Source organism: Chiloscyllium plagiosum, unplaced genomic scaffold (genome assembly GCF_037043375.1).
Source record: "Chiloscyllium plagiosum isolate Xiang-an unplaced genomic scaffold, Cpla_swu_hap1 HiC_scaffold_3, whole genome shotgun sequence".
Lineage (NCBI taxonomy): Eukaryota > Metazoa > Chordata > Chondrichthyes > Orectolobiformes > Hemiscylliidae > Chiloscyllium > Chiloscyllium plagiosum.
Window position 1 is genome coordinate 79,042,146 of NW_028270141.1, and position 16,292 is coordinate 79,058,437.

At 41.8% G+C, this 16,292-nt stretch overlaps 1 protein-coding gene across 1 annotated transcript in view; it reads left to right on the forward strand.

Moving 5' to 3' along the window:
- Positions 1-16,292, forward strand: part of man1a1 (mannosidase, alpha, class 1A, member 1) — a 469,900-nt gene that overhangs the window by 426,254 nt on the left and 27,354 nt on the right. The window lies entirely within an intron of this gene.

A 16,292-nucleotide genomic window follows, 5' to 3' on the forward strand; every position in this document is an offset into this window, starting at 1 on the left:
GTTCTAAAACATGAAAGACTTAACAACAATCAAGCTTTGCTAAATATATCATTTTACTTGCAAGACACTGTAAACTTTTGCCATAAATTCTGTGTCTTGTGCTTTTCTTGCTGCACAACCACTTCAAGAAGGAGTGGCACTCCAAAAGCTGATGCTTCCAAATAAACCTGGACTATAACCTGGTGTTGTGATTTTTAACTTTGTTTAGTAGAGCATACAGAACATCACTTTAGTTCACTGCTGCCTGTGACTTGACATCTACCTGTAGGCCTTTCACCAGTCCACCTGCTGTTGCTCTGCTCAGTTTTTCCAGGGTCACCTTGCCCTGAGTTGTCATCCAGTATCACACTCAGAACAAAAATTTGACATCCAAGCAGTTTTTAAAGTTCACATTCACCCGAATGCGTGTGGAAGAGCAAACAACCACAAGACACCATACTAGTAAGGGACAGAACGGTAAAATGACAGGCACTGGGGCAGGTTCAGATGGAGATCCCACACCTGCACACTAACACAGGACTCTCAATACCTCAGAGGACTTTGCAATAAAAGAAGTACACCACTTCTGGTGTACAGTTCACGGCAGTCAGTTGCACACAGCTGGGCTCAATAAACAGTGAGTGAGATGAATAATCAGCTAGGTTTTGGTTTAGTTTTGATTATGTTAATGAGAAGGGGATATTGTTCAGTGTGACACAAGATCTCCCTATTCGTTGACTAGTGTATTTGATGTACATTGGATAGTGTCTCATTCAAAAGTTTGCACTTCCAACAACGTAGAGAAAAATAACAGACAGACTACAGTGACCACATAAATGATAATGCTCAAGAATTATTAGCAGGCAGCGGTCTCATCAAGAGCTTTAGCTAATAGCCCTAAATCACTGTGGGTCCTGAGGTTATCTAACATCAAAGGAGCAGGAGAATCGACGTTTTGGGCAGAAGCCCTTCTTATGCCCAAAACGTCGATTCTCCTGCTCCTTACATGCTGCCTGACCTGCTGCACTTTTCCAGCAACACATTTTTCAGCTCTGATCTCCAGCATCTGCAGTCCTCACATTCTCCTGAGGTTATCTAAGCCCATTATTCAGATTAGTATATATTTGTTACTCTGCATACAATATTGCTCAACAATGTTTTAACCTTTGCTTTTGTTATCCTTATATTTGAAAGGGTTCAATGTTAACAGTCTTGTGACTGTGCATTACTATTCCCACAAAATGAATGTTGAGTGAAAAATTACTTTGAAATCCTGCCTTTCTGTAGGTATTGCAAAATGAAATGTCAGTATTGATTTTGGCATATCTCAGTCATTTCTAGTCTGTTTTGAGATTGAATAACATTCAAAATCAATAAAATGATTCCACAGTAGTGATTTGAGTGCAATAATGGAAGCAGGTGTCTGTGTCCTTATCTGAAAACTTACACCATGCTGGACTTTCACCGAGAATAATCTTAGTTTCTTCTTGTATCTCTATTTGAACCTGTCCCACTGTCTGTCATTTTGCTATTCTTGTGCAATACTTTTTGTACCTTTTATCTGCTCTCCCTGGTGCAATGACCCTGCAAAATTCTCCAGTATCTAAATCCAACCATTGCAGAGGCGGAGTAGATCATTAGATTAGAAAATTTAAACATAAGTATTCAAAGGAAAACTATAGACCAAGGCAGGAATCTCTTTCCTTGCGAATTTTTGCACAAAAGTTAATTCACTCAGTGGAAACAAAAAGATTGATACATTTTACAATATAGAAACAGATGCTTGAGATCTATGCATCATATGCAGAGAGCTAAACAATCTTCAAGTGAACAGATAAGATCAAAGCTCTGCTGCTTTCTGAGCATCCAACATCGCAGATACCAATCTTCAACCATTCAATCCACTCGAACCATTGAAAGCCCTGAAAACTGCAAAGTATATGGCTCTGATGACATTACAGAAATAGTATTGAAGACTTGTGCCACAAAACTAACAGCATCTCTCGCCAACCTGTCCCAGTATAGCTACAACAATGGAACCTATCCAGCAGCATCGAACATTGGCCAGATACATCCTACTGACACAAAACAGGCCAAATCCTTCCTAGCCAATTATTGTCACATCAGCGACTTCACAATAATCAACACAGTAATATCCTGATCATTGATACTCAGTTTGTGTTTGACCAAGCCCTATTGGTTCCTGATTTCATTACAACCTTGATAATTCATAAACAAAGTAATTAAACTCAAGATTTGAAATGTGACTGTCTGCCCTTGACATCAGGACAGCATTTGACCAAGTGTCAAAAACTTTAGTCAGTAGGAATTGGAAAAACTGTCCATTGTTTGGAATGAGTCGAGTATGTGATGCTGGAAATGCACAGCAGGTCAGGCAGCTTCCGAGGAGCAGGAAAATTGATGTTTACGGCATAAGCCCTTCGTCAAGCCCCTGATGAAAGGCATCTGCCCAAAATGTCTATTCTCCTGCTTCTTGGATGCTGCCTGATCTGCTGTGCTTTTCCAGCACCACATTCTCAACTCTGATCTCCAGCATCTGCATTCCTCACTTTCTCCCATTGTTTGGAATGATACTTAACATAGAAACGTAGAAGATAGGAACAGGATGAGGTCGTTCAGTCTTTCGAGCCTGCTTCACCATTCATCATTATCATGGCTGACCATTCCTGATGAAGGGCTTTTGCCCGAAATGTCGATTTTCCTGCTTTGATGCTGCATGTCCGGATGTGGAAGGATCAGACTTCCACATCCAACAGAAATTTACCTGTACCTCCACAAATGTCATCTACTATATCCACTGCACCCGAAGTGGTCTCCTGTACGTCAGGGAGACCGGACACCAATTTGTGGATTGTTTCAGAGAACATCTCTGGGACACCCGCACCAACCAACCCCACTGTCTGGTGGCTGAACACTTCAACTCCCCCTCCCATTCTACCAAGGACGTGCAGGTCCTGGGCCTCCTGCATCACCAAACCCTCATCACCCGTCACCTATAGGAAGAACACTTCATCTTCTACCTTGGGACCCTGCAACCACACGGGATCAATGTAGATTTCACCAGTTTCCTCATTTCCCCTCCCCCCACCTTATCCCAGTCCCAAACCTCCAACTTGACATAGCCCTCTTGACCTGTCCATTGTCTTTCCCAATTATCTGCTCCACCCTCCTCTCCGATCTATCACCTTGCCTCCCCCCCCCAACCTACAACTACCTATCGCATTTCCAGCTACCTTCCCCCTCCCCCCCCACCCCCTTCCCATTTATCTCTCAGCACCCCGGCCCACAAGCTTCATTCCTGATGAAGGGCTTATGCCTGAAACATTCTGCACATTCTGCTCATCAGATGCTGCCTGAACTGCTGTGCTTACACTCTCAGCTCTGATCTCCAGTGTCTGTAGTCCTCACTTTCTTCCATATTTTCTCATCAGCCTATTCAGAGATACATCTCTGGAGTAGGTGGGACTTGTAGCCAGGACTTCTGCCTCAGAGGTAGGTACACTACCACTGTGCCACAAATCTTCCTTCCTTTCATCAGGGTAGTGCCCAAAGTCCAACCATCTTCAGCTGTTTCCCTAGTGATCTTTCCACCATCCGAAAGTCACAAGTTCGGGATGATCACTGATGATTGTGAATATTGTGAAACATTCAGCACCCTTTCCAAATTGGATACCGAAGCACTCCATAGTAGTACGTGGACAACATTCGGGTTTGATCAAATAAGTGGCAAGTAACAACTCCAATGTATAAGTGCCATTTAATGACAATCTCCAGCAAGAATGAATCTATTCCTCTCCCTTCAGAATTCAATGGCATTACTGAATCCCTCATTATCAACGTCTTGGTGGATTCTGTTCCTTTTGACCAGAAACTGAATTGGGCCAGCTGAACTGTAACAGGCATAGGTCATGAACTGCGCAGTGTGTAACTCGTACCTAACTCCTCAATGCTAAACAGTCATATACAAGGCACCAGACAGAATTATGATAAGAGCTTTATCCACTTGTCTGGATGAAATCAGCTACAACACTCAATTACAATGTTATCCAGATTACAACCAGCATGCTTGGTTTACATGGCATCCATCAACTAAAAGATTCACCCCCTCCATCACTGATGCACAGTGGTGCCAGTATGTAAAAATATAAAGTTTTGCTGCAGCAACTCACCAAGATTCTTTTGACGATACCTTCTAAACCCATGACCTATATCACCTAACAAGGTATCAGCTGCAAGATCCCCTCCAAGTCTCTCACTATCCTAAGTTGAAACTACACCACTATGTGGTACCTGCACCATATTGCTAGGTGTATTATTGACCAGGCATCTCACCTCATCAAGAACAATTAGTAGTGAACAACTCCCACATTCCATGAAAGAATAAAAATAATGAACTCCCTCCCACCCAACTTCATATTATCCTATCTGCAATTGTTCCTTTTTCTGTTTATCTCACTACTACTTAATTACTAATGCCGATCGGTTCGACTGCTGCTTGCTGTGACAAGCTGTACATTATTTCCATTCGAAACCTTTTTTTCACTTTTTCTGGTGGTTTTGTTGGTATGTTATATTTTTAAATGGAAGGCAAAGTCAGAAAGTTAATTAGGATGAAAGCAAAGTTATTTTGATAAAACAAAAATACAAGATTAGCATTAAACTATATGGTTCATGCAAAGCACGTTTTCTTCACTCTCAAAGCTAAGATTTTGTAGGGCAAGTCCAGAGCTTGAATTGACTCTAATGCAAAGTTAAATAGGACTCCATTTCACGTGGTGCTCATCCACTTGGGTGCAGTCTGCTTTTGAGCACAAGATTAAACGTAGAATGTATCTTCTTGACTGGTGACATACAACATTCAGGAACAGGTTATAAGAATTGATGAATGGATAGCACTAGGAAGCATGGTGAGTAAATGGCCTGTTTCTATTTTGGAATATTTGTTTATTTCTAAGTATTGGTCTGGTTGAGTGAATATGTCTGAAACTTCACTGGTTTAGGGATGTGAATTTGTTCATGTGAGATTGGCAGGGTGTTGAATGACTTAGGATTAGAATGGTGCTGGAAAAGCACAGCAGGTCAGGTAGCATCCGGGGAGCAGGAAAATTGACGTTTCGGCAAAAGCTCTTCAATAGGAATGAGGCTGGGAGCCTCTGGGGTGGAGAGATAAATAGGAGGGGTTGAGCCTGGGAGAAGGTAGCTGGGAGTGCAATAGGTGGATGGAGGTGGGGATAAAGGTGATAGGTTGGAGAGAAGGGTGGAGCAGATAGGTGGGAAGGGAGATTGACAAGTGGGACAGGTCATGAGGATGATGCTGAGCTGGAAGGTTGGAACTGGGGTAAGGTGGAGGAAGGGGAAATGAGGAAACTGGTGAAGTCCACATTGATGCCCTGGGGTTGAAGTGTTCTGAGGCAGAAAATGAGGCATTCTTCCTCCAGGCGTCGGGTGGTGAGGGAGTGGCGATGCAGGTCATGGGCCTCCTCCATGTCCTCAGCAGAGTGGGAGGGGGAGTTGAAATGTTCAGCCACATTTGTGGGCGGCACGGTGGCACAGTGGTTAGCACTGCTGCCTCACAGCGCTTGAGACCCGGGTTCAATTCCCGCCTCAGGCGACTGACTGTGTGGAGTTTGCACGTTCTCCCCGTGTCTGCGTGGGTTTCCTCCGGGTGCTCCGGTTTCCTCCCACAGTCCAAAAGATGTGCAGGGTCAGGTGAATTGGCCATGCTAAATTGCCCGTAGTGTTAGGTAAGGGGTAAATGTAGGGGTATGGGTGGGTTTCGCTTCGGCGGGTCGGTGTGGACTTGTTGGGCCGAAGGGCCTGTTTCCACACTGTAATGTAATCTAAGGACGGTGGGGTTGATTGTTGCAAATGTGCTGGAGATATTCTCTAAAGTGCTCTGCGAGAAGGTGCTCAGTCTCCCTAATGTAGAGGAGATGGCTTTGGGAGCAACGGATACAATAAATGACATTTGTGGAAATGCAAGTGAAACTTTAGATGTGGAAGGCTCCTTTCGGGCCTTGGATGGAGGTGAGGGAGGTGGTTTGGGCGCAGGTTTTGCAATTCCTACGGTGGTAGGGGAAGGTGCCAGGAGGGGAGGGTGGATTGTTGGGGGGGTGTGGACCTGACCTAGTAGTCACGGAGGGAACGGTCTTTGCGAAAAGCGGATAGGGGTGGGGAAGGAAATATATCCCTGGTGGTGGGGTCCGTTTGTAGGTGGCAGATGATGAGATTTATGCGGAGGTTGGTGGGGTGGAAGCTGAGGACCAGGGGGGTTCTGTCCTTGTTGTGGTTGGAGAGGTGGGGTTCGAGGGCGGAGGTGCGGGATGTGGATGAGATGCTTTGGAGAGCATCTTCAACCACGTGGGAGGGGAAATTATGCTCTTTAAAGAAGGAGGCCATCTGCTGTATTCTGTGGTGGAACTGGTCCACCTGGGAGCAGATGCGGCGGAGGCCAGAGGAATTGGGAATACGGGATAGTATTTTTGCACAAGGTAGGGTGGGAGGAGGTGTAATCCAGGTAGCTGTGGGAGTCGGTGGGTTTGTAGAAAATGTCAGTGTTGAGTCAGTCATCGTTGATATAGATAGAGACCTGTCCTACCTGTCAATCTTCCTTCCCACCTATCCACTCCACCCTCCTCTCCGACCTATCACCTTTACCCCCACCTCCAACCACCTATTGCACTCTCAGCTACCTTCCTCCCCACCCCACACCCTTCCCATTCATCTCTCCACCCCCAAAGCGCTCAGCCTCAATCCTGATGAAGGGCTTTTGCCCGAAACGTCGATTTTCCTGCTCCTCCAATACTGCCCGACCTGCTGTGCTTTTCCAGCACCACTCTAATCTTGAATCTAACCTCCAGGATCTGCAGTACCCACTTCTGCCCTGTTGAATGACTTAAACCTAGTTTTCTCTCCTGCATGCCTGGGATTGTGATTTTTGTGATCGACCATTGTAAATTTTGGTGAGTTATCACTATTCAAACAGCACTTGCTCTTTGTTCTTTACCGAAGCACGTTTAGTTTTCTGTATGGCTTAGAATGTCAATCTTTGGATGGTATTTTCTGTTGGCAGGCTGCAACATGTACGTGTTTCAGAACTTTGTGCGGTTTTTTTCATTTAATCTGATATGTAATTACATGGAAATTACATGATTAGCATTTCAAGACCGTTTTGTCATTAAGTATCATAACCATTTTGAAATATCTAATAATATTTCATCCATGGAATTCGTAACATAAATGAGTATGCTTATTTAAATTGATTATTTTTCCCTTCCCCTTGCTACTGAAAGAATTAGAATTAATTTTGGCTGCTGTGAAAGCATTTGCTTTTCAAAAAGCAGTATGAATTTGAAATAATTCCTTCCTGAACTACCAGCTTTTATGTCTCATTGTTGAACCCTAATTTAGTAAAGAATTTCTGGCACATTGCCAGTTTTTGTGTGAATTCATTTAACTTGACTAATCTGACAGTAGAGTGACAGTGAATTGCTTCAGAAATGTGCCTGTAGAATTTTGTCTGCTGCAATAATGCATATAATAACACAGGATATTATTGATGAGTGTCCTTGAAGATTAATGTGCAGTTACTTGTTACAATTGCAAATGTCAAAGGTTTCCATGGTAATCTTGGAAACTTCAAAGATCCAGCTTCCTTTATGCTTTCATTGTTAAAGTCTATTTTCTTTTAGAATGCATGACTCAAGATTGCCACCTACACTTGGAAACTGGTAACTTATTGAGTAATTTAAATATGCCTCCATAATTTTGCAATTGATACTTAGTCTAATTTTTCTTCACTGTATGCAACCTTTTGCACGGTGCTGTCCCTGTAAGATTGCCATGCAGCAGCCCCTGTGCACATGTTCAGAGGAACATTGGTCATGCAAGGCCTCTTTGCTTCATTGTGTGGTACATTGCAGATTAGTGGACTTTAGAGGATACGCTTTCTTTTCTGATTTCCTTTGCTTTATTAACCATTAATCATACTTAGTTGATATTCTTGCCCTCAAACATTGTTTAGTTATATATGAGATCACATCTTTGACCTAGTCCTCATTTAAATTATTGTAGGATTGGGTGATGAAATAGATTACCCCTTTCAGAACCTTTAATCCAGGCCAAATGTAAGGATCACTATTAGTATCCACTACAGTTATTTGTTCCATTTGTTCCTTCTTTATGCTTAGTGGTGTGGGCTGAAATCAAGAACCAATTATATTATGCATTTGTAATGATGTAAATTAAGTCTGAGCATAATGATTCATTACTGCCAATTGTCTTTTTATATATTTCGCATTATCATAACTAAATTTAAGCATTTACTAATGTAGTTATTGCTTTTAAATTATAATTGACTTGTGAAAAAAAATCACACATTGTTCAAACAGAATATTGGCCCAAATCTTTCTGTTGTGATGTAAGTTGGGAGATGCATCTCAGGACTTTGCAGAATTCCTAACACACACATACTCATTGTAATTGTCTCAGATTCTTAAACTTCTGATGAGGTGATCTGCCGTGCCTTGGAAACTGCTTGAAAATCTCTGACCTAGAGTGTTCGGTGCAGAGTTAAGCCAGATATGCAGGACTTAGTTGGATGCTTATCCTGGAGTGTTACAATAATATCTGGTGTAATTCTGTGATCAACCAGTTTGATCTAAATAAGCAGCACGCTTAATAATCTAATGACTTCGCTGACCCAACTGCATCCCCCTGACTACCCACCTATGCCTCCAAACACCTAACTGTCCAAGTTCCCACCAAACCATACCGAACTACCAAAATAAAAGCAAAGTGCTCAGAGTGATACCGATGTGAAATTAAAAAACGAAGTTTTGAAAAAGACACATTGGACTGGTAAATTAAACAGTAACTCTGTTTCTCTGTCCATAGAGGTTGCCACCCCTGCTGAGAGACACCAGCCTTTACAGTTTGATACGCACTGTACCCCTACGTCCCATGAGACTTACCCCACCCCCGCCACTGGATCTGACTACCCACTTACTCATACTTGCAGTCACGTACACATTGAAAGACCTGGTCCTTTAAAAGTATACATGAATATATATTTAGGTAAATGACTTGTATCCATCTTTCTCCTACCAAATGCTTTCTTTGGGGATTACTGCGCTGATGCTTTACCCAGGACTGGAAGTTTTGGCTGAAAAGCTGTAAAAGATTTGAGTCACAGAAATCTTTACAATGGCCTCAATGCATTCACCATCATTGCTGACAATATGATGTAGACCTCTACTCACTTTAAATTTCAGTTTTGTCCAAATTCTGATGCAGCGCTGAATGAGTCTTGACCTTTGCCCTATCCCACAAGTGTAAGTCTATTCCTGTCTTGTTAAATAAAGGCAAAGTCTGCAGGGCAAATAAGTAATTTTGCGAAAGTAAGTACTGCAGATGCTGGAGATTAGAGCCAAGAGTGTGGTGCTGGAAAAGCACAGCCTGTCGGCAGCATCCAAGGAGCAGGGAAATCGATGTTTCAGGAAAAAGCCTGATGATGGGCTTTTGCCCAAAACGTCGATTTCCCAGCTCCTCACCTGCTGCCTGACCGGCTGTGCTTTTCCAGCACCACACTCTTGGCAAATAAGTAACTTTGACCACAGTGTCATAATACAAGGAGCATTCAAATGGAGGGAGAGAAAAGGAGTATGGAAGTGCCAGGAGAATGTATAGTCAGGGAGCTATCGGGGCAAATATCCACCCCGGCTCATTTTGACAACTGCTTGCTTTTTGAGAGCCGGTTTTTGGTTTTTGGGGGCTAGCTTTTCGATGTTACTCACTCTTTTATGAGGTGATGTCACTTATTAACATTGTCATGATTGTAAAAGGCCAAGCAGGTGAACCTCTTGGAATATGAGTTCACTGATTGGAGCTGCTGATCTGGTCCAGTTAGGGAGCTCTGGCTGACAGATAAGAACAGGGTGTCAGGTATTCTGTTCATTCTGACAGCAGGCTATGGGGATGCTGAACCAGTGTCAAGAAATCTCCACATGTAAGTAAAGAGTGATTTCGTGATGGGCTACCAGCCTCTGTGGAGTTATTTCAATTACTTTCTGGTAATTTATGGGGTATTTGGACTCAGATCTAGAATTGAAAAATTTGTCAATCATTATCAACCCCATTAAACTTCAAGCCAAAATACACAAGGAAAGCATTAATTGTTTGGATGCCACACAACAAGCATAAATCAATATCACAGTATTCAACTTGCAAAATACTGTGCAAGAAGTGTAAATTAGTATAAGAATGTAAATTTGATTAGATTCCCTACAGTGTGGAAACAGGCCCTTCGGCCCAACAAGTCCTCACCAACCCTCCGAAGAGAAACCCACCCAGACACATTTCCCTCTGACTAATGCACCTAACATTATGGACAATTTAGCATGGCCAATTCACCTGACCTGCACATCTTTGGACTGTGGGAGGAAACCGGAGTACCCGGAGGAAACCCACACAGACACTGGGAGAATGTGCAAACTCCACACAGACAGCCACCCAAGGCTGGAATCAAACCTGGGTCTCTGGCGCTGGGAGGCAGCAGTGCTAACCACTGAGCCACCGTGCCACCCGTGTAAAGGAATGTTTACCTGGAATGAGAGGATGTCTCATAAGGAAAGGTTGGACAGGCTAAGCTTGTACCTGTTGAAGTTCAGAAGACTAATGGGTGATTTGACAGAGCCATGTAAGATCTTGAGCATTCGTGATAGAGTAGGTTGGAGGGGATGTTTCCTCTTATGGGAAACCTAGAACCAGATGCCACTGTTTAAAAATCAGCAATCACCTATGTAAAACAAAGACAAAGCAAACCCTTTTCTCTGAAAGTCATGAGTCTTTGAAAATATCTTCCTGAAAATGTGGTAAAAGTAGTGTCCTTGGATATTTCTAAGGTAGACAAGCAGGAGTTTGAAAGAACATAGCAAGCCAGGCAGCAGCAGGAGGTGGAGATGTCAATATTTCAGGTGTAACCCTTCTTCATTTCTGAGGCAGAGACACTTGTTGGAGGGTAAAGGATTAAGTGGGAATGCTAATTTGAGGTTACATTTGGATCTGTCATGATCTGATTGAATGATGGAGAAGCCTTAAGAGGCCGAATGGCCTACTCCTGTGCCTAATTCAAATGTTTGTATATTTTCTTTCAAAACAACAAGTAAATATTTTGATACATCTAAAGTCACCACCCTAAACCCATCTTATGTAAACTGATGAGGTCACGCTAATGCATTTCCATCACATTCATAGAAGTAGAATATTTTAATCAGATAGCTTCTTAGTGCGTCTCAGATCTCCGTCTCAGATTTAAACTGAGCAATTGACGCAGTATTCATTACAATCACTTTCACAACAATTTTCTCATTGAGTCAAAGAATCCCTACATTGTAGGAAGTGAGCATTCGGCACCGTTCCTCTGAAAAGCATCTCCCTACCCCATCTCTGTAACCCCAATGGGGAATGTACCACAGCTAACCTAGCTGACTTGCACATCCCTGGACACTATTGGGCAATTTGTTTTAGCCAGTACCTTTAATCTGCAGGAGTCGTTCCTGAGCACATAGTAATAGAGATATACAGCAAGGAAACAAACCCCCAGTTTAACTCGTCCATGCCAACCACATGTCCTAAATTAATCTAGTCCCACTTGCCAGCATTTGTTCCATATCCCTCTAAACCCTTCCTATTCATCTATCTATCCAGTTGCCTTTTAAATGTTGTAATTGTACCAGCTTCCACCATTTCCTCTAGTAGCTCATTCCATACACGCACCACCCTCTGCGTGAAAACGTTGCCCTCTCAGCTTAAACCTATGCTGTCTAATTTTGGACTCCCCCACCAGAGGGAAAAGACCCTATCCATGCCCCTCATGGTATTACAAACCTCTATAAGGTCAACCCTCAGCCTCCGATGCTCCTGGGAAAACAGCCCCAGCCAATTCAGATTCTCCCTATAGTTTAAGCACTCCAACCCTGGCAACATCCTTGTAAATATTTCCTGAAACCTTTAAGGTTTCACAACATTCTTTCTGTAGGAGGGAGACCAGAATTGCACACAATATTCCAAAAGTGGCCAAACCAATGTCCTGTACAGACACAACATGACCTCCCAACTCTCTCACTCAATGCTCTGAATAATAAAGGAAAGCATACCAAATGCCGCCTTCACTATCCTATCTATCTGCAACTCCACGTTCAAGGAACTATGAACCTGCTCTTCAAGGTCTCTTTTTTCAGCAACACTCCCCCGGACCTTACCATTAAGTGCACATGTCCTTCCCTGATTTGCCTTTCCAAAATGCAGCATCTCACATATATCTAAATGACACTCCATCTGCCACTCCTCAGCCCATTGACCCATCTGATCAAGATCCCATTGTACTCTGAAGTAACCTTTCTCGCTCTCCACTGCACCTTCGATTTTGGTGTCATCTGCAAACTTACTAACTATATCTCCTATGTTGATATACAACTCATTTATATAAATGACAAAAAGCAATAGACCCAGCACTGATCCTTGTGGCACACCAGTGGTTGCATTCTTCCAGTCTGAAAAGCAGTCCTCTCACCATCACCCTCTGTCTTCTACCTTTGAGTGAGTACTGCATCCAAGTGGGTAGTTCTCCCAGTATTCCATGTGACCTAACCTTGCGAACCAGTCTACTGTAAGGAACCTTGTCAAACGGCTCCTTAACTTATACTAGAGATACTAAATTCATTTGCAAGTCATTCATTACCTCAGTGATTTCAAGTTTTCCTTGGACCTAACTGGCTGAATTGTTCCTTTGTCGGCAGAAACTATTCACTCTTTGCAGCCTTACTCCCTCACTGTTTTACAGCTTCTCTGCCACCTCTCTCTCACCACCACTTCAGCCTCCCTGTGTTTCCCAACCAAGAGGTAGAATCAATTTGAATGGACCTTAGATGGAATAAGACCTGTTTAATTAGACAGAAATTAAATTGAGAAATTAAAGAAAAATATATAACGAAGATAATACAGCAATTATGGAGAATCTTTCTCTTGGTTGGAGAAATTAATTTCCAGGACTGACTGACTTGAGTTTATCAAATGTGTACAAGATAATTTTATGCATCAGACTATTGGGGAAATAACTTGAGAATGGACTATTTTAGATTTTGCAGATTGCAGTGATGCAAGGTTAGTTGATGATCTTGTAGTGCCTCTGGGGAAAATGCTCATAATATATTGAAATTTGTCATGGAGTTAGAAAGTGATTTAGTCCAGAAACAAACTAGGGCTTAAAGTCTAAAGAATGTAAACCATGTAGGTTTGACAGATGATTTATTTCAGATGAGTTCAGCTATATTAAATAATATTTGATAAGAAATGGCAATCTGATAAATGGCCCTAAATATTGATGCAAATAAAATTAGAGATAGTGTTAGGTTAAAAAAAAAGTCTTAGAATGTTGCTATTTAGAGTGGTAAACCTGAAGATTTAGAGGATTTTAAGATTTTGAAATTCAACAATTTTCAGCAAAATATTTCATGAAAATACATATAGAAAATCTAGCAAGAGTTGTCAAATTGGATGGTTATAAACTTCAATGGGTATGTGAAATGAAGAGACTTTCAAAAGTAAATGTGGAAATTTTACAAGCAGAGACAGGACCAATTATAATAGTGAATAAAGAAATGATACATGGATGATTATTGTATTTAGTTCTGGGCACCATACTTTATAAAGGATGTATTCTGCATTCAAGAGGGTGCAGAAATGATTTATGAAAATTGATTCGAGGTTGAGACCAAAATGCTGAGGCTGGGAGTGTATTTGCTTTTGAAAAGAGAAAATTCAAAGGAGATTTAATAAACATGTTCAATGTCGAGGGGTTTGGATGAAGAAAATAAAGAAAAACTATCTCTTATGACAGAAGAGTGAAGAACCAGAGGACATGGATTTAAACCGATTCTTTTTTCAAAATGCACAGATAGAACAATGAACAAAGAAAATTTATAACCCAGGAACAGGCCATTCAGCCCTCCAAGCATGTGCCGATCCAAATGCACTGTCTAAACCTATCGCCCAATTCCTAAGGCTCTGTATCCCTCTGCTCCCCACCTACTCATGCATCTGTCCAGATGCACGTTAAATAAATCTACCATGCCTGCCTCTACTATCTCTGCTGGCAACGCATTCCAGGCACTACCACCCTCTGTGTAAAGTCCTTGCTGCATGTATCCCCCTTAAACTTTTCACCTCTCACCTTGAACGCGTGCCGTCTCGTTATTGAATCCCTCACCCGGGGAAAAAGCTTATCTCTATCCACTGTCTATACCCTTTGTAGACCTCAATCAGGTCCCCCCATAATCTCCTTTTTTCTTATGAAAACAATCCTAACCTACTCAACCTCGCTTCATAGCTAGCACCTTCCACACCAGGCAAGATCCTCGGAAACCTTCTCTGCACCCTCTCCGAAGCATCCACATCATTTTGGTAATGTAGCGACCAGAACTGTACACAGTATTCTAAATGCGGCTAAACCAAAATCTTGTATAATTATAACATGACCTGCCAGTTCTTATACTCAGTACCCCATTTGATGAAGGCAAGCATACCATATGCCATCTTGACCACTCTATCCACCTGTGCAGCCACCTTCAGAGTACAATGGACCTGAACCTCCCAGATCTCTCTGCTCATCAACTTTACCCAAGGCTCTTCTGTTTACAGTACAGTTCGGTCTAGAATTAGACCTTTCAAAATGTATCATCTCACATTTGCCTAGATTTAACTCCATCTGCCACTTCTCTGCCCAACTCTCCAATCTGTCTATATTCTCCTGTATTCTTTGACAGTCCCCTATGCTTTCTGCCACCAAACTTGGTGTCATCTGCAAACTTATTGATCAGACCACCAATGCCCTCTTCCAGATCATTTATGTATATCACAAACAACAGTGATCCCTGTGGAACACCACTGGTCACCTTTCTCCATTTCGAGAAACTCCCTTCAAGTGATACTCTCTGTCTGTCACATCATAAATGATGAGAGGAAAATCTTTTTTATGCAACTAAGGATATTGAGAAATACTAGTGATTAAAGATTGTGAAAATCCCCTTGACCTGATGACCAAACTGAAACATGTAAAAGAGGTAATTATAGACATAGTGGATGCATTGATTTTAATTTTCCAGAATTTTGTAGAATTTAGAATATTTAATTTATAATAGAACAATGATGGATTTTGGTGAACATAAACTGAAGTGGCCGTATTTGTACCAGATCATAGGGCTGCTCTCTCATTAGCGAGCAATGACTGGTGGTGGTTTAACCTGACGGTCAATGTACCTCGGGTGATGGGAGAGGTTGAGAAGGAGACACCTTCGTGATAACCTCAGCTGATGTGGGAATTGAACCTATGCTGTAGACGTGACTCTTCTTAGCCAACCAAGCTAATCACTGCCCCAGAATACAGTGCTGCTATTCTAGAAAAGCAGAAATAAAGTAGGGAACTATCAACAGATCAATTAGTCTCTTATCTGTCTAATGGGAAATTACAGAATTAATCACAAAGTATATAATAACTGGGCACTTTGCCCATCATGATATTAATTTTTGAGTCAAGAATCTATGAAAGAGAAATTGTGTTTGAGAAATGTACTATCATGTCCACTCATAATCTTAAGGATGTGGTTGTACTGCCTCTTTAACAGTGATGGAGAACATTTTAGCTTGTCTAGAAGTAGCTATCTAACTCTTCATTAACGTTTAGCTTGAACTTGATGTCATATTGAGTATATAGTCAGTAATATATGAATTCCTGTTATAGAAAACAGATTAAGCAGTCCACGGAGTCTCCATATTGCCTTCAAAAATCATTGTGACGTCTTTTATAGTGTTTGTCAGAAACAGGCTCTGCTGCCTGTGTTCTGAAACATTAAAATTAACCATACCACTATGCCCCATAAATCTCTTTCTTGGAAGCAGCACGAGATTGAAACCTCAAATGTTTTCCAACTATATTTCCTACTCTAAATAATCACATCCTTTAGCTAGAAAATGCACAAAGGTTGTGTCTAAGAATAGGCATGAACAGTAATCTTGCAAGAGAAAAATACAATTTCTCTTCTTGTAATGTGCCATTAGTTGGGTAGTAGATATTGCAATGGAATGTTTAGCTGTGAAAGGAGAGTGGCATCACAGCTGCATCTGCATCTTGGGTGCCATTTTTAGCATCCTAGGTTAAGAAGGAGCATATTTTTTCAAGATCAAGATTATATTTCATTGAAAGTATTAATCATCTTAATCTCTCATCTTTATTAATG